This window comes from Ambystoma mexicanum, chromosome 4q, assembly GCF_040938575.1.
Source record: "Ambystoma mexicanum isolate Mex_15411 chromosome 4q, UKY_AmexF1_1, whole genome shotgun sequence".
NCBI lineage: Eukaryota > Metazoa > Chordata > Amphibia > Caudata > Ambystomatidae > Ambystoma > Ambystoma mexicanum.
The window spans coordinates 1,319,006,825-1,319,026,622 of record NC_090928.1 but is presented as its reverse complement, the minus strand read 5'-3'; positions in this window follow the sequence as shown (position 1 = coordinate 1,319,026,622).

The following is a 19,798-nucleotide window of genomic DNA, read 5'->3' as shown; positions in this document are numbered from 1 at the left end:
GAGGAGCTGGCCATACCTGCTACTGGTCATGAAGGAGCTGGCCATACCTGCTACTGGTCATGAGAATGCTGGCCATGCAGGAGCTGGCCATGGAGGAGCTGGCCATACCTACTACTGGTCATGGAGGAGCTGGCCATACCTGCTACTGGACATGAAGGAGCTGGCCATACCTGCTACTGGTCATGGAGGAGCTGGCCATACCTGCTACTGGACAGAAAGGAGCTGCCCATACCTGCTACTGGACATGAAGGAGCTGGCCATACCTGCTACTGGTCATGGAGGAGCTGGCCATACCTGCTACTGGTCATGGAGGAGCTGGCCATACCTGCTACTGGACAGAAAGGAGCTGGCCATACCTACTACTGGTCATGGAGGAGCTGGCCATACCTGCTACTTGATACTGGTCATGGAGGAGCTGGCCATACCTGCTACTGGTCATGGAGGAGCTGGCCATACCTGCTACTGGTCATGGAGGAGCTGGCCATACCTGCTACTGGTCATGGAGGAGCTGGCCATACCTGCTACTGGTCATGGAGGAGCTGGCCATACCTGCTACTGGTCATGGAGGAGCTGGCCATACCTGCTACTGGACAGAAAGGAGCTGGCCATACCTACTACTGGTCATGGAGGAGCTGGCCATACCTGCTACTTGATACTGGTCATGGAGGAGCTGGCCATACCTGCTACTGGTCATGGAGGAGCTGGCCATACCTGCTACTGGTCATGGAGGAGCTGGCCATACCTGCTACTGGTCATGGAGGAGCTGGCCATACCTGCTACTGGTCATGGAGGAGCTGGCCATACCTGCTACTGGTCATGGAGGAGATGGCCATACCTATTACTGGTCATGGAGGAGCTGGCCATACCTGCTACTGGTCATGGAGGAGCTGTCCGGGGGACACTGTTGCGCTAGTAGCTGAATGCCGCACTGAGCGCAAGCTCCGGAGGCAAGCAGGAAACGGGAACGAATATATGGCTAAGAAAATGCCCAGTTTTCTGTGAAAAACGAAGAGAAGAAATGTGAAGGTCGTGTCCACACACGTGAGAAATATCGTGCTGATCTGGAATGGAGCCCCAGAGTTATGAGCGCTTTTCTGGCTGATCGTGTGCGGCCTCGCCACCAAGGGAGGAGGCACGCCTCGGAAACCAAAGTAGGCCTCGCACAGGCCCTATGCGCCCCGAAACAGGCACAGCGGCTGGCGCTTGGATCCTACGACTGGAGTGAACGTGTGAACCCTAGATTGCTGATTCCCGAGGAGGGGCTCACTTTCCCGCCAAGTCACTGCAAGGAACCGGTGGACCAGGAGTCATGGAGAGGGGTCCCCACCACGACACGCACCGCAGGCTGAATCCGGGCCTCGGCTCCACTGCAGAGACCCACGAACACTGGCCGCTTGAGACCACCCTACCTCGCCCTGAGCCCACAGTAGATTATACAGCTGGCTGCCCGAGACCACCTTACCTCGCCCTGCGCCCGCAGTAGATTATGCAGCTGGCTGCCCGAGACCACCCTACCTCACCCTGCGCCCACAGTAGATTATACAGCTGGCCGCCCGAGACCACCCTACCTCACCCTGCACCCGCAGTAGATTATACAGCTGGCTGCACAAGACACCCTACCTCACCCTGTGCCCACAGTAGATTATACAGCTGGCCGCCCGAGACCACCCTACCTCGCCCTGCGCCCGCAGTAGATTATATAGCTGGCTGCCTGAGACCATTTTACCTCGCCCTGAGCCCGCAGTAGATTATGCAGCTGGCTGCCCGAAACCACCCTACCTCACCCTGCGCCCACAGTAGATTATACAGCTGGCCGCTCGAGACCACCCTACCTCACCCTGCACCCGCAGTAGATTATACAGCTGGCTGCGCGAGACACCCTACCTCGCCATGCGCCCGCACTAGATTATACAGCTGGCTGCCCGAGACCACCCTACCTCTCCCTGCTCCTGCACTAGATTATACAGCTGGCTGCCTGAGACACACTACCTCACCCTGCGCCCCCAGTAGATTATACAGCTGGCTGCCTGAGACCACCCTAGCTCGCCCTGCATCCGCAGTAGATTATACAGCTGGCTGCCCGACACCACCCTAACTCACCCTGCGGCCACAGTAGATTATACAGCTGGCTGCCTGAGACCACCCTACCTCACCCTGCGCCCACAGTAGATTATACAGCTGGCTGCCCGAGACACCCTAGCTCGCTCACCACCCGCACTAGATTATATAACTGGCTGCCCGAGACAGCCTAGCTCGCCCTGCGCCCGCACTAGATTATACAGCTGGCCGCCAGAGACCACCCCACCTCGCCCTGCGCCCTAGTAGATTATACAGCTGGATGCCTGAGACACCCTAGCTCGCCCACCACCCGCACTAGATTATACAACTGGCTGCCCGAGACACCCTAGCTCGCCCACCACCCGCACTAGATTATATAACTGGCTGCCCGAGACAGCCTAGCTCGCCCTGCGCCCGCACTAGATTATACAGCTGGCCGCCGGAGACCACCCTACCTCGCCCTGCGCCCCAGTAGATTATACAGCTGGCTGCCGGAGACACCCTAGCTCGCCCACCACCCGCACTAGATTATACAGCTGGCCGCCGGAGACCACCCTACCTCGCCCTGCGCCCCAGTAGATTATACAGCTGGCTGCCCGAGACACCCTACCTCGCCCTGCGCCCCAGTAGATTATACAGCTGGCTGCCCGAGACACCATAGCTCGCCCACCACCCACTTTAGATTATACAACTGGCTGCCCGAGACACCCTAACTCGCCCTGCGCCCACACTAGATTATACAGCTGGCCGCCGGAGACCACCCTACCTCACTCTGCGCCTGCAGTAGATTACACAGCTGGCTGCCCGAGACACCCTAGCTCGCCCACCACCCGCACTAGATTATATAACTGGCTGCCCGAGACAGCCTAGCTAGCCCTGCGCCCGCACTAGATTATACACCTGGCCGCCGGAGACCACCCTACCTCGCCCTGCGCCCCAGTAGATTATACAGCTGGCTGCCCGAGACACCCTAGCTCGCCCACCACCCGCACTAGATTATACAACTGGCTGCCCGAGACACCCTAGCTCGCCCACCACCCGCACTAGATTATACAGCTGGCCGCCGGAGACCACCCTACCTCGCCCTGCGCCCCAGTAGATTATACAGCTGGCTGCCCGAGACACCCTACCTAGCCCTGCGCCCCAGTAGATTATACAGCTGGCTGCCCGAGACACCATAGCTCGCCCACCACCCACTTTAGATTATACAACTGGCTGCCTGAGACACCCTAACTCGCCCTGCGCCCACACTAGATTATACAGCTGGCCGCCGGAGACCACCCTACCTCACTCTGCGCCTGCATTAGATTACACAGCTGGCTGCCCGAGACACCCTAGCTCGCCCACCACCCGCACTAGATTATATAACTGGCTGCCCGAGACAGCCTAGCTCGCCCTGCGCCCGCACTAGATTATACAGCTGGCCGCCGGAGACCACCCTACCCCGCCCTGCGCCCCAGTAGATTATACAGCTGGCTGCCCGAGACACCCTAGCTCGCCCACCACCCGCACTAGATTATACAGCTGGCCGCCGGAGACCACCCTACCTCGCCCTGCGCCCCAGTAGATTATACAGCTGGCTGCCCGAGACACCCTACCTCGCCCTGCGCCCCAGTAGATTATACAGCTGGCTGCCCGAGACACCATAGCTCGCCCACCACCCACTTTAGATTATACAACTGGCTGCCCGAGACACCCTAACTCGCCCTGCGCCCACACTAGATTATACAGCTGGCCGCCGGAGACCACCCTACCTCACTCTGCGCCTGCAGTAGATTACACAGCTGGCTGCCCGAGACACCCTAGCTCGCCCACCACCCGCACTAGATTATATAACTGGCTGCCCGAGACAGCCTAGCTCGCCCTGCGCCCGCACTAGATTATACACCTGGCCGCCGGAGACCACCCTACCTCGCCCTGCGATTATACAGCTGGCTGCCCGAGACACCCTAGCTCGCCCACCACCCGCACTAGATTATACAACTGGCTGCCCGAGACACCCTAGCTCGCCCACCACCCGCACTAGATTATACAACTGGCCGCCGGAGACCACCCTACCTCGCCCTGCGCCCCAGTAGATTATACAGCTGGCTGCCCGAGACACCCTACCTAGCCCTGCGCCCCAGTAGATTATACAGCTGGCCTCCACCCACTTTAGATTATACAACTGGCTGCCTGAGACACCCTAACTCGCCCTGCGCCCACACTAGATTATACAGCTGGCCGCCGGAGACCACCCTACCTCACTCTGCGCCTGCAGTAGATTACACAGCTGGCTGCCCGAGACACCCTAGCTCGCCCACCACCCGCACTAGATTATACAACTGGCTGCCCGAGACACCCTAACTCGCCCTGCGCCCGCACTAGATTATACAGCTGGCCGACGGAGACCATCCTACCTCGCCCTGCGCCCCAGTAGATTATACAGCTGGCTGCCCGAGAAACCCTACCTCGCCAGGCGCCCTCAGTAGATTATACAGCTGCCTGCCGGAGACCACTTTACCTCGCCCTGCGACCACAGTAGATCATACAGCTGGCTGCCCGAGACCACCCTAGCTCGCCCTGCCCCCGCAGTAGATTATACAGCTGGCCACCCGAGACCACCCTACCTCCCCCTGCACCCGCACTAGATTATACAGCTGGCTGCCCGAGACACCCTAGCTCGCCCACCACCCGCACTAGAATATACAGCTGGCTGCCCGAGACACCCTACCTCGCTCTGCGCCCCAGTAGATTATACAGCTGGCTGCCCAAGACCACACTACCTCGCCCTGCGCCCCCAGTAGATTATACAGCTGGCCACCCGAGACCACCCTACCTCGCCCTGCGCCCGTACTAGATTATAGAGCTGGCTGCCCGAGACACCCTAGCTCGCCCACCACCCTCACTACAATATACAGCTGGCTGCCCGAGACATCCTACATCACTCTGCGCCCCAGTTGATTATACAACTGGCTGCCCAAGACCACCCTATCTCGCCCTGCGCCCGCAGAAGATTATACAGCTGGCTGCCCAAGAACACCCTAACTCGCCTTGCGCCCACAGTAGATTATACAACTGGCCGCCCGAGACCACCCTACCTCACCCTGCTTCTACTGTAGATTATACAGTTGGCCGCCCGAGACACCCTACCTCCCCCTGCCCCCACAGTAGATTATACAGCTGCCCCCCAAGACCACCCTACCTCGCCCTGCGCCTACAGTAGATTATATAGCTGGCCGCCCGAGACACCCTAGCTCACCCTGCGCCCGCACGAAATCATACAGCTGGCTGCCCGAGACACCCTACCTCGCTCTGCGCCCCAGTAGATTATACAGCTGGCTGCCCGAGACACCCTAGCTCACCCACCACCCGCACTAGATTATACAACTGGCTGCCCGAGACACCCTAACTCGCCCTGCGCCCGCACTAGATTATACAGCTGGCCGCCGGAGACCACCCTACCTCACTCTGCGCCTGCAGTAGATTATACAGCTGGCTGCCCGAGACACCCTAGCTCGCCCACCACCCGCACAAGATTATACAACTGGCTGCCCGAGACACCCTAACTCGCCCTGCGCCCGCACTAGATTATACAGCTGGCCGCCGGAGACCACCCTACCTCGCCCTGCGCCCCAGTAGATTATACAGCTGGCTCCCCGAGACACCCTACCTCGCCATGCGCCCTCAGTAGATTATACAGCTGCCTGCCGGAGAGCACTCTACCTCGCCCTGCGACCACAGTAGATCATACAGCTGGCTGCCCGAGACCACCCTAGCTCACCCTGCGCCCGCAGTAGATTATACAGCTGACTGCCCGAGAAACCCTATCTCGCCCTGCCCCCGCAGTAGATTATACAGCTGGCCACCCGAGACCACCCTACCTCCCCCTGCACCCCAGTAGATTATACAGCTGGCTGCCCAAGACCACACTACCTCGCCCTGCACCCCCAGTAGATTATACAGCTGGCCACCCGAGACCACCCTACCTCGCCCTGCGCCCGCACTAGATTATACAGCTGGCTGCCCGAGACACCCTAGCTCGCCCACCACCCGCACTAGGATATACAGCTGGCTGCCCGAGACACCCTACCTCGCTCTGCGCCCCAGTAGATTATACAACTGGCTGCCCAAGACCACCCTATCTCGACCTGCGCCCGCAGAAGATTATACAGCTGGCTGCGCGAGAACACCCTAACTCGCCCTGCGCCCACAGTAGATTATACAGCTGGCCGCCCAAGACCACCTTACCTCACCCTGCGTCTACAGTAGATTATACAGTTGGCCGCCTGAGACACCCTACCTCGCTCTGCGCCCCAGTAGATTATACAGCTGGCTGCCCAAGACCACCCTATCTCGCCCTGCGCCCGCAGTAGATTATTCAGCTGGCTGCCGGAGACCACCCTACCTCGCCGTGCACCCCGATTAGATTATACAGCTGCCTGCCCAAGACCAACCTACCTCACCCTGCGCCCACAGTAGATTATACAGCTGGCCGCCCGAGACCACCCGACCTCACCCTGCACCAGCAGTAGATTATACAGCTGGCTGCCTGAGACCACCCTAGCTCGCCCTGCGCCCCCAGTAGATTATACAGCTGGCTGCCTGAGAGCACCCTAGCTCGCCCTGCGCCCGCAGTAGATTATACAGCTGGCCGCCCGAGACAACCCTACCTCGCCCTGCGCCCACAGTAGATTATTCAGCTGGCTGCCCGAGACCACCCTACCTCGCCGTGCACCCCGATTAGATTATACAGCTGCCTGCCCAAGACCAACCTACCTCACCCTGCGCCCACAGTAGATTATACAGCTGGCCGCCCGAGACCACCCTACCTCACCCTGCACCCGCAGTAGATTATACAGCTGGCTGCCCAAGACCACCCTACCTCACCCTGCGCCCACAGTAGATTATACAGCTGGCTGCCCGAGACCACCCTACCTCACCCTGCACCCGCAGTAGATTATAGAGCTGACTGCCCAAGACCATCCTATCTCACCCTGCGCCTGCAGTAGACTATACTGCTGGCTGCCAGAGACACCCTATCTTGCCCACCGCCCGCACTAGATTATACAGCTGGCTGCCCGAGACAACCTAGCTCGCCTTGCGCCCGCACTAGATTATACAGCTGGCCGCCTGAGACCACCCTAGCTCGCCCTGCGCCCACAGTAGATTATACAGCTGGCTGCCCGAGACCACCCTACCTCGCCCTGCGCCCACAGTAGATTATTCAGCTGGCTGCCCATAACACCCTATCTCGCCCTGCACCCGCAGTAGATTATACAGCTGGCTGCCTGAGACCACCCTAACTCGCCCTGCGCCCACAGTAGATTATACAGCTGGCTACCTGAGACACCCTACCTCGCCCTGCGCCCGCAGTAGATTATACAGCTGCCACCCGAGACCACCCTAGCTCGCCCTGCGCCCGCACTAGATTACACAGCTGGCTGCCTGAGACCACCCTAGCTCGCCCTGCGCCCCCCGTAGATTACACAGCTGGCTGCCTTAGACCACCCTAGCTCGCCCTGCGACCCCAGTAGATTATGCAGCTGGCTGCCTGAGACCACCGTAGCTCGCCCTGTGCCCGCAGTAGATTATACAGCTGGCTGCCCGAGACACCCTACCTCGCCTTGCCCCCGCAGTAGATTACACAGCTGCCACCCGAGACCACCTAGCTTGCCCTGCGCCCACACTAGATTAAACAGCTGGCTGCCTGAGACAACCCTTCCTCGCCCTGCACCCCCAGTAGATTATACAGCTGGCTGCCTGAGACCACCCTACCTCACCCTGCACCCGCAGTAGATTATACAGCTGGCTGCCCGAGACCACCTGACCTCACCCTGCGCCCGCACTAAATTATACAGCTGGCCGCCCGAGACACCCTACCTCGCCCTGCGCCCGCACTAGATTATACAGCTAGCTGCCCAAGACACCCTAGCTCGCCCTGCACCTGCACTAGATTATACAGCTGGCTGCCCGAGACACCCTAGCTCGCCTGCGCCAGCACTAGATTATATAGCTGGCCGCCCAAGACCACCCTAGTTCGCCCTGCACCCCCAGTAGATTATACAGCTGGCTGCCTGAGACCACCTTAGCTCGCCCTGCGCCTCTACTGGATTATACAGCTGGCTGTCCGAGACACCCTAGCTCACCCAGCGCCCCCAGTAGATTATACAACTGCCTGCCCGAGACACCCTAGCTCACCCTGCGCATGCACTAGATTATAGAGCTGGCTGCCTGAGACCACCCTAGCTCGCCCTGCGCCTCTAGTGGATTATACAGCTGGCTGTCCGAGACACCCTAGCTCACCCTGCGCCCCCAGTAGATTATACAGCTGGCTACCCGAGACACCCTAGCTCACCCTGCGCATGCACTAGATTAAACAGCTGGCTGCCCAAGACCACATTACCTCGCGCTGCGCTCATACTAGATTATACAGTTGGCTGCCCGAGACCACCCTACCTCGCCCTGCGCCCCGCTCTAGATTATACAGCTGGCTGCCTGAGGCCACCCTACCTCGCCCTGCGCCCCCAGTAGATTGTAGAGCTGGCTGCCTGAGACACCCTAGCTCACCCTGCGCACGCACTAGATTATACAGCTGGCTGTTCAAGACACCCTAGCTCGCCCTGCGCCCGCACTAGATTATACAGCTGGCTGCCTGAGACCACCCTAGCTCGCCCTGCACCCGCAGTAGAATATACAGCTGCCTGTCCGAGACCACCCTACCTCACCCTGCACCCGCAGTAGATTATACAGCTGGCTGCCCGAGACCACCCAACCTCACCCTGCGCCCGCACTAGATTATACAGCTGGCCTCCCGAGACACCCTACCTCGCCCTGCGCCCAAACTAGATTATACAGCTGGCTGCCTGAGACAACCCTACCTCGCCCTGCACCCCCAGTAGATTATACAGCTGGCTGCCTGAGACCACCCTACCTCACCCTGCACCCGCAGTAGATTATACAGCTGGCTGCCCGAGACCACCTGACCTCACTTTGCGCCCGCACTAAATTATACAGCTGGCCGCCCGAGACACCCTACCTCGCCCTGCGCCCGCACTAGATTATACAGCTAGCTGCCAAAGACACCCTAGCTCGCCCTGCACCTGCACTAGATTATACAGCTGTCTGCCCGAGACACCCTAGCTCGCCTGCACCAGCACTAGATTATATAGCTGGCCGCCCAAGACCACCCTAGTTCGCCCTGCACCCCCAGTAGATTATACAGCTGGCTGCCTGAGACCACCCTAGCTCGCCCTGCGCCTCTACTGGATTATACAGCTGGCTGTCCGAGACACTCTAGCTCACCCAGCGCCCCCAGTAGATTATACAACTGCCTGCCCGAGACACCCTAGCTCACCCTGCGCATGCACTAGATTATACAGCTGGCTGCCTGAGACCACCCTAGCTCGCCCTGCTCCTCTAGTGGATTATACAGCTGGCTGTCCGAGACACCCTAGCTCACCCTGCGCCCCCAGTAGATTTTACAGCTGGCTACCCGAGACACCCTAGCTCACCCTGCGCATGCACTAGATTAAACAGCTGGCTGCCCAAGACCACACTACCTCGCCCTGCGCTCATACTAGATTATACAGTTGGCTGCCCGAGACCACCCTACCTCGCCCTGCGCCCCGCTCTAGATTATACAGCTGGCTGCCTGAGGCCACCCTACCTCGCCGTGCGCCCCCAGTAGATTGTAGAGCTGGCTGCCTGAGACACCCTAGCTCGACCTGCGCACGCACTAGATTATACAGCTGGCTGTCCGAGACACCCTAGCTCGCCCTGCGCCCGCACTAGATTATACAGCTGGCTGCCTGAGACCACCCTAGCTCGCCCTGCACCCGCAGTAGAATATACAGCTGCCTGTCCGAGACAACCCTACCTCACCCTGCACCCGGAGTAGATTATACAGCTGGCTGCCCGAGACCACCCAACCTCACCCTGCGCCCGCACTAGATTATACAGCTGGCCGCCCGAGACACCCTACCTCGCCCTGCGCCCAAACTAGATTATACAGCTGGCTGCCTGAGACCACCCTACCTCGCCCTGCACCCCCAGTAGATTATACAGCTGGCTGCCCAAGACCACCCACCTCACCCTGCGCCCACAGTAGATTATACAGCTAGCTGCCCGACACCACCCTACCTTGCCCTGCACCCGCAGTACATTATACAGCTGGCTGCCTGAGACACCCTACCTCTCCCTGCGCCCCCAGTAGATTATACAGCTGCCTTCCTGAGACCACCCTACCTCACCCTCCGCCCACAGTAGATTATACATCTGGCCGCCCGAGACCACCCTACCTCACCCTGCACCCGCAGTAGATTATACAGCTGGCCGCCCGAGACACCCTACCTCGCCCTGCGCCCAAACTAGATTATACAGCTGGCTGCCTGAGACCACCCTACCTCGCCCTGCACCCGCAGTAGAATATACAGCTGCCTGTCCAAGACCACCCTACCTCACCCTGCACCCGCAGTAGATTATACAGCTGGCTGCCCGAGACCACCCAACCTCACCCTGCGCCCGCACTAGATTATACAGCTGGCCGCCTGAGACACCCTACCTCGCCCTGCGCCCAAACTAGATTATACAGCTGGCTGCCTGAGACCACCCTACCTCGCCCTGCACCCCCAGTAGATTATACAGCTGGCTGCCTGAGACCACCCTACCTCACCCTGCACCCGCAGTAGATTATACAGCTGGCTGCCCGAGACCACCTGACCTCACCCTGCGCCCGCACTAAATTATACAGCTGGCCGCCCGAGACACCCTACCTCGCCCTGCGCCCGCACTAGATTATACAGCTGGCTGCCCGAGACACCCTAGCTCGCCCAGCGCCCGCACTAGATTATACAGCTGGCTGCCTGAGACACCCTAGCTCGCCCTGCGCCCCCAGTAGATTATAGAGCAAGCTGCCCAAGACACCCTAGCTCGCCCTGCACCTGCACTAGATTATACAGCTGGCTGCCCGAGACACCCTAGCTCGCCTGCGCCAGCACTAGATTATATAGCTGGCCACCCGAGACCACCCTAGTTCGCCCTGCACCCCCAGTAGATTATACAGCTGGCTGCCTGAGACCACCCTAGCTCGCCCTGCGCCTCTAGTGGATTATACAGCTGGCTGTCCGAGACACCCTAGCTCACCCAGCGCCCCCAGTAGATTATACAGCTGGCTGCCCGAGACACCCTAGCTCACCCTGCGCATGCACTAGATTATACAGCTGGCTGCCTGAGACCACCCGAGCTCGCCCTGCGCCTCTAGTGGATTATACAGCTGGCTGTCCGAGACACCCTAGCTCACCCTGCGCCCCCAGTAGATTATACAGCTGGCTACCCGAGACACCCTAGCTCACCCTGCGCATGCACTAGATTAAACAGCTGGCTGCCCAAGACCACACTACCTCGCCTTGCGCCCACAGTAGATTATACAGCTGGCCGCCCGAGACCACCCTACCTCACCCTGCTTCTACTGTAGATTATACAGTTGGCCGCCCGAGACACCCTACCTCCCCCTGCCCCCACAGTAGATTATACCGCTGCCCCCCAAGACCACCCTACCTCGCTCTGCGCCCCAGTAGATTATACAGCTGGCTGCCCAAGACCACCCTATCTCGCCCTGCGCCCGCAGTAGATTATACAGCTGGCTGCCCGAGACACCCCAGCTCGCCCACCACCCGCACTAGATTATACAACTGGCTGCCCGAGACAGCCTAGCTCGCCCTGCGCCCGCACTAGATTATACAACTGGCTGCCCGAGACACCCTAGCTCGCCCACCATCCGCACTAGATTATACAGCTGGCCGCCGGAGACCACCCTACCTCGCCCTGCGCCCCAGTAGATTAAACAGCTGGCTGCCCGAGACACCCTACCTCGCCCTGCGCCCCAGTAGATTATACAGCTGGCTGCCCAAGACACCCTAGCTTGCCCAACACCCGCACTAGATTATACAACTGGCTGCCCGAGACACCCTAACTCGCCCTGCGCCCGCACTAGATTATACAGCTGGCCGCCGGAGACCACCCTACCTCACTCTGCGCCTGCAGTAGATTATACAGCTGGCTGCCCGAGACACCCTAGCTCGCCCACCACCCGCACTAGATTATACAACTGGCTGCCCGAGACACCCTAACTCGCCCTGCGCCCGCACTAGATTATACAGCCGGCTGCCGGAGACCACCCTACCTCGCCCTGCGCCCCAGTAGATTATACAGCTGGCTGCCCGAGACACCCTAACTCGCCATGTGCCCTCAGTAGATTATACAGCTGCCTGCCGGAGACCACTCGACCTCACCATGCAACCACAGTAGATCATACAGCTGGCTGCCCGAGACCACCCAAGCTCACCCTGCGCCCGCAGTAGATTATACAGCTGGCTGCCTGAGAAACCCTATCTCGCCCTGCCCCCGCAGTAGATTATACAGCTGGCCACCCGAGACCACACTACCTCGCCCTGCACCCCCAGTAGATTATACAGCTGGCCACCCGAGACCACCCTACCTCGCCCTGCGCCCGCACTAGATTATACAGCTGGCTGCCCGAGACACCCTAGCTCGCCCACCACCCGCACTATGATATACAGCTGGCTGCCCGAGACACCCTACCTCGTTCTGCGCCCCAGTAGATTATACAACTGGCTGCCCAAGACCACCCTATCTCGCCCTGCGCCCGCAGTAGATTATACAGCTGGCCACCCGAGACCACCCTACCTCACCCTGCGTCTACAGTAGATTATACAGTTGGCCGCCCGAGACACCCTACCTCGCTCTGCGCCCCAGTAGATTATACAGCTAGCTGCCCAAGACTACCCTATCTCGCCCTGCGCCCGCAGTAGATTATACAGCTGGCTGCCCAAGAACACCCTAACTCGCCATGCGCCCACAGTAGATTATACAGCTGGCCGCCCGAGACACCCTACCTCGCCCTGCCCCCGCAGTGATTATACAGCTACCACCCTAGCTCGCCCTGCGCCCGCACTAGATTATACAGCTGGCTGTCTGAGGCCACCCTAGCTCGCCCTGCGCCCCCAGTAGATTATACAGCTGGCTGCCTGAGACCACCCTAGCTCGTCCTGCGCTCGCAGTAGATTATACAGCTGGCCGCCCGAGACAACCCTACCTCGCCCTGCGCCCACAGTAGATTATTCAGCTGGCTGCCCGAGACCACCCTACCTCGCCCTGCACCCCGAGTAGATTATACAGCTGCCTGCCCAAGACCAACCTACCTCACCCTGCGCCCACAGTAGATTATACAGCTGGCCGCCCAAGACCACCCTACCTCACCCTGCACCCGCAGTAGATTATACAGCTGGCTGCCCAAGACCACCCTACCTCACCCTGCGCCCACAGTAGATTATACAGCTGGCTGCCCGAGACCACCCTACCTCACCCTGCACCCGCAGTAGATTATAGAGCAGGACTGCCCAAGACCATCCTATCTCGCACTGCGCCTGCAGTAGACTATACTGCTGGCTGCCCGAGACACCCTATCTTGCCCACCGCCCGCACTAGATTATACAGCTGGCTGCCTGAGACAACCTAGCTCGCCCTGCGCCCGCACTAGATTATATAGCTGGCCGCCTGAGACCACCCTAGCTCGCCCTGCGCCCACAGTAGATTATACAGCTGGCTGCCCGAGACCACCCTACCTCGCCCTGCGCCCACAGTAGATTATTCAGCTGGCTGCCCATGACACCCTATCTCGCCCTGCACCCGCAGTAGATTATACAGCTGGCTGCCCGAGACCACCCTAACTCGCCCTGCGCCCACAGTAGATTATACAGCTGGCTGCCTGAGACACATTACCTCGCCCTGCGCCCGCAGTAGATTATACAGCTGCCACCCGAGACCACCCTAGCTTGCCCTGCGCCCGCACTAGATTACACAGCTGGCTGCCTGAGACCACCCTAGCTCACCCTGCGCCCCCAGTAGATTACACAACTGGCTGCCTGAGACCACCCTAGCTCGCCCTGCGCCCCCAGTAGATTATGCAGCTGGCTGCCTGAGACCCCCCTAGCTCGCCCTGTGCCCGCAGTAGATTATACAGCTGGCTGCCCGAGACACCCTACCTCGCCTTGCCCCCTCAGTAGATTACACAGCTGCCACCCGAGACCACCCTAGCACGCTCTGCGCCCACACTAGATTAAACAGCTGGCTGCCTGAGACAACCCTACCTCGCCCTGCACCCCCAGTAGATTATACAGCTGGCTGCCTGAGACCACCCTACCTCACCCTGCACCCGCAGTAGATTATACAGCTGGCTGCCCGAGACCACCTGACCTCACCCTGCGCCCGCACTAAATTATACAGCTGGCCGCCCGAGACACCCTACCTCGCCCTGTGCCCGCACTAGATTATACAGCTAGCTGCCCAAGACACCCTAGCTCGCCCTGCACCTGCACTAGATTATACAGCTGGCTGCCCGAGACACCCTAGCTCGCCTGCGCCAGCACTAGATTATATAGCTGGCCGCCCGAGACCACCCTAGTTCGCCCTGCACCCCCAGTAGATTATACAGCTGGCTGCCTGAGACCACCCTAGCTCGCCCTGCGCCTCTCCTGGATTATACAGCTGGCTGTCCGAGACACCCTAGCTCACCCAGCGCCCCCAGTAGATTATTCAGCTGCCTGCCCGAGACACCCAAGCTCACCCTGCGCATGCACTAGATTATACAGATGGCTGCCTGAGACCACCCTAGCTCGCCCTGCGTCTCTAGTGGATTATACAGCTGGCTGTCCGAGACACCCTAGCTCACCCTGCGCCCCCAGTAGATTATACAGCTGGCTACCCGAGACACCCTAGCTCACTCTGCGCATGCACTAGATTAAACAGCTGGCTGCCCAAGACCACACTACCTCGCCCTGTGCTCATACTAGATTATACAGTTGGCTGCCCGAGACCACCCTACCTCGCCCTGCGCCCCGCTCTAGATTATACAGCTGGCTGCCTGAGGCCACCCTACCTCGCCCTGCGCCCCTAGTAGATTGTAGAGCTGACTGCCTGAGACACCCTAGCTCGCCCTGCACACGCACTAGATTATACAGCTGGCTGTCCGAGACACCCTAGCTCGCCCTGCGCCCGCACTAGATTATACAGCTGGCTGCCTAAGACCACCCTAGCTTGCCCTGCACCCGCAGTAGAATATACAGCTGCCTGTCCGAGACCACCCTACCTCACCCTGCACCCGCAGTAGATTATACAGCTGGCTGCCCAAGACCACACAACCTCACCCTGCGCCCACACTAGATTATACAGCTGGCCGCCCGAGACACCCTACCTCGCCCTGCGCCCAAGCTAGATTATACATCTGGCTGCCTGAGACCACCCTACCTCGCCCTGCACCCCCAGTAGATTATACAGTTGGCTGCCTGAGACCACCCTACCTCGCCCTGCACCCCCAGTAGATTATACAGCTAGCTGCCCGACACCACCCTACCTTGCCCTGCGCCAGCACTAGATTATATAGCTGGCCGCCCGAGACCACCCTAGTTCGCCCTGCACCCCCAGTAGATTATACAGCTGGCTGCCTGAGACCACCCTAGCTCGCCCTGCGCCTCTCCTGGATTATACAGCTGCCACCCGAGACCACCCTAGCTCGCCCTGCGCCCGCACTAGATTACACAGCTGGCTGCCTGAGACCACCCTAGCTCGCCCTGCACCCCCAGTAGATTACACAGCTGGCTGCCGGAGACCACCCTAGCTCGCACTGCGCCCCCAGTAGATTATACAGCTGGCTGCCTGAGACCACCCTAGCTCGCCCTGCGCCCGCAGTAGATTATACAGCTGGCTGCCCGAGACACCCTACCTCGCCCTGCCCCCGCAGTAGATTACACAGCTGCCACCCGAGACCACCCTAGCTCGCCCTGCGCCCACACTAGATTACACAGCGGCTGCCTGAGACCACCCTAGCTCGCCCTGCGCCCCCAGTAGATTATACAGCTGGCTGCCTGAGACCACCCTACCTCATCGTGTGCCACAGTAGATTATACAGCTGGATGCTCGAGACCACCCTACCTCACCCTGCGCCCGCACTAAATTATACAGCTGGCCGCCCGAGACACCCTAGCTCACCCACCGCCCGCACTAGATTATACAACTGGCTGCCCGAGACCACCCTACCTCGCCCTGCACCCCCAGTAGATTATACAGCTGGCTGCCCAAGACCACCCTCCCTCACCCTGCGCCCACAGTAGATTATACAGCTGGCCGCCCGAGACCACCCTACCTCACCCTGCGCCCACAGTAGATTATACAGCTGGCTGCCCGAAACCACCCTACCTCACCTTGCACCCGCAGTAGATTATAGAGCTGACTGCCCGAGACCACCCTACCTCGCCCTGCACCCCCAGTAGATTATACAGCTGGCTCCCCAAGACCACCCACCTCACCCTGCGCCCACAGTAGATTATACAGCTAGCTGCCCGACACCACCCTACCTTGCCCTGCACCCGCAGTATATTATACAGCTGGCTGCCTGAGACACCCTACCTCACCCTCCGCCCACAGTAGATTATACAGCTGGCCGCCCGAGACCACCCTACCTCACCCTGCACCCGCAGTAGATTATACAGCTGGCTGCCCGAGACCACCCTACCTCAGCCTGCGCCCGCACTGCATTATACAGCTAGCTGCCCGAGACCACCCTACCTCACCCTGCGCCCACACTAGATTATACAGCTGGCTGCCTGAGACCACCCTACCTCGCCTTGCGCCCGCAGTAGATTATACAGCTCGCTGCCTGAGACCACCCTACCTTGCCCTGAGCCCGCAGTAGATTATACAGCTGGCTGCCCGAGACCACCCTACCTCGCCCTGCACCCCCAGTAGATTATACAGCTGGCTGCCCGAGACACCCTACCTCGCCATGCACCTGCAGTAGATTATACAGCTGGACACCCGAGACCACACTACCTCGCCCTGCGCCCGCAGTAGATTATACAGTTGGCCGCCGGACACCACCCTACCTCGCCCTGCGCCCAGTAGATTATACAGCTGGCTGCCTGAGACACCCAACCTCACCCTCCGCCCACAGTAGATTATACAGCTGGCTGCCTGAGACACCCTACCGCCCTGTGCCCTCAGTAGATTATACAGCTGGCTGCCCGAGACCACCCTAGCTCGCCCTGCGCCCGCACTAGATTATAGAGCTAGCTGCCCGAGACCACCCTACCTCGCGCTGCGCCCCAGTAGATTATGCAGCTGGCTGCCTGAGACCACCCTACCTTGCCCTGCGCCCGCAGTAGATTATTCAGCTGGCTGCCCGAGACCACCCTACCTCGCCCTACGCCCACAGTAGATTATACAGCTGGCTGCCCGAGACCACCCTACCTCACCCTGCACCGGCACTAGATTATACAGCTGGCCGCCCGAGACCACCCTACCTCACCCTGCGCCCCAGTAGATTATACAGCAGGCTGCCCGAGACACCCTACCTCGCCCTGCGCCCCCAGTAGATTATACAGCTGCCACCCGAGACCACCCTAGCTCGCCCTGCGCCCGCACTAGATTACACAGCTGGCTGCCTGAGACCACCCTAGCTCGCCCTGCGCCCCCAGTAGATTACACAGCTGGCTGCCGGAGACCACCCTAGCTCGCCCTGCGCCCCCAGTAGATTATACAGCTGGCTGCCTGAGACCACCCTAGCTCGCCCTGCGCCCGCAGTAGATTATACAGCTGGCTGCCCGAGACACCCTACCTCGCCCTGCCCCCGCAGTAGATTACACAGCTGCCACCCGAGACCACCCTAGCTCGCCCTGCGCCCACACTAGATTACACAGCGGCTGCCTGAGACCACCCTAGCTCGCCCTGCGCCCCCAGTAGATTATACAGCTGGCTGCCTGAGACCACCCTACCTCACCCTGTGCCACAGTAGATTATTCAGATGCCTCCCCAAGACCACCCTACCTCACCCTGCACCCACAGTAGTTTATACAGCTGGATGCCCGAGACGACCCTACCTCACCCTGCGCCCGCACTAAATTATACAGCTGGCCTCCCGAGACACCCTACCTCGCCCAGCGCCCGCACTAGATTATACAGCTGGCTGCCCGAGACACCCTAGCTCGCCCACCGCCCGCACTAGATTATACAGCTGGCTGCCCGAGACCACCCTACCTCGCCCTGCACCCCCAGTCGATTATACAGCTGGCTGCCCAAGACCACCCTACCTTGCCCTGCACCCCGAGTAGATTATACAGCTGCCTGCCCAAGACCAACCTACCTCACCCTGCGCCCACAGTAGATTATACAGCTGGCCGCCCGAGACCACCCTACCTCACCCTGCGCCCACAGTAGATTATAGAGCTGACTGCCCGAGACCATCCTATCTCGCCCTGCGCCTGCAGTAGACTATACTGCTGGCTGCGCGAGACACCCTAGCTTGCCCACCGCCTGCACTAGATTATACAGCTGGCTGCCCGAGACACCCTAGCTCGCCCTGCGCCCGCACTAGATTATACAGCTGGCTGCCTGAGACCACCCTAGCTCACCCTGCGCCCACAGTAGACTATACAGCTGGCTGCCCGAGACCACCCTACCTCCCCCTGCGCCCACAGTAGATTATTCAGCTGGCTGCCCAAGACACCCTATCTCGCCCTGCACCCGCAGTAGATTATACAGCAGGCTGCCCGAGACCACCCTAACTCGCCCTGCGCCCATAGTAAATTATGCAGCTGGCTGCCTGAGACCACCCTAGCTCGCCCTGTGCCCGCAGTAGATTATACAGCTGGCTGCCCGAGACACCCTACCTCGCCCTGCCCCCGCAGTAGATTACACAGCTGCCACCCGAGACCACCCTAGCTCGCCCTGCGCCCACACTAGATTAAACATCTGGCTGCCTGAGACCACCCTAGCTCACCCTGCGCCCCCAGTAGATTATACAGCTGGCTGCCTGAGACCACCCTACCTCACCCTGCACCCGCAGTAGATTATACAGCTGGCTGCCCGAGACCACCTGACCTCACCCTGCGCCCGCACTAAATTATACAGCTGGCCGCCCGAGACACCCTACCTCGCCCTGCGCCCGCACTAGATTATACAGCTGGCTGCCCGAGACACCCTAGCTCGCCCAGCACCCGCACTAGATTATACAGCTGGCTGCCTGAGACACCCTAGCTCGCCCTGCGCCCCCAGTAGATTATAGAGCAAGCTGCCCAAGACACCCTAGCTCGCCCTGCACCTGCACTAGATTATACAGCTGGCTGCCCGAGACACCCTAGCTCGCCTGCGCCAGCACTAGATTATATAGCTGGCCACCCGAGACCACCCTAGTTCGCCCTGCACCCCCAGTAGATTATACAGCTGGCTGCCTGAGACCACCCTAGCTCGCCCTGCGCCTCTAGTGGATTATACAGCTGGCTGTCCGAGACACCCTAGCTCACCCAGCGCCCCCAGTAGATTATACAGCTGGCTGCCCGAGACACCCTAGCTCACCCTGTGCATGCACTAGATTATACAGCTGGCTGCCTGAGACCACCCGAGCTCGCCCTGCGCCTCTAGTGGATTATACAGCTGGCTGTCCGAGACACCCTAGCTCACCCTGCGCCCCCAGTAGATTATACAGCTGGCTATCCGAGACACCCTAGCTCACCCTGCGCATGCACTAGATTAAACAGCTGGCTGCCCAAGACCACACTACCTCGCCTTGCGCCCACAGTAGATTATACAGCTGGCCGCTCGAGACCACCCTACCTCACCCTGCTTCTACTGTAGATTATACAGTTGGCCGCCCGAGACACCCTACCTCCCCCTGCCCCCACAGTAGATC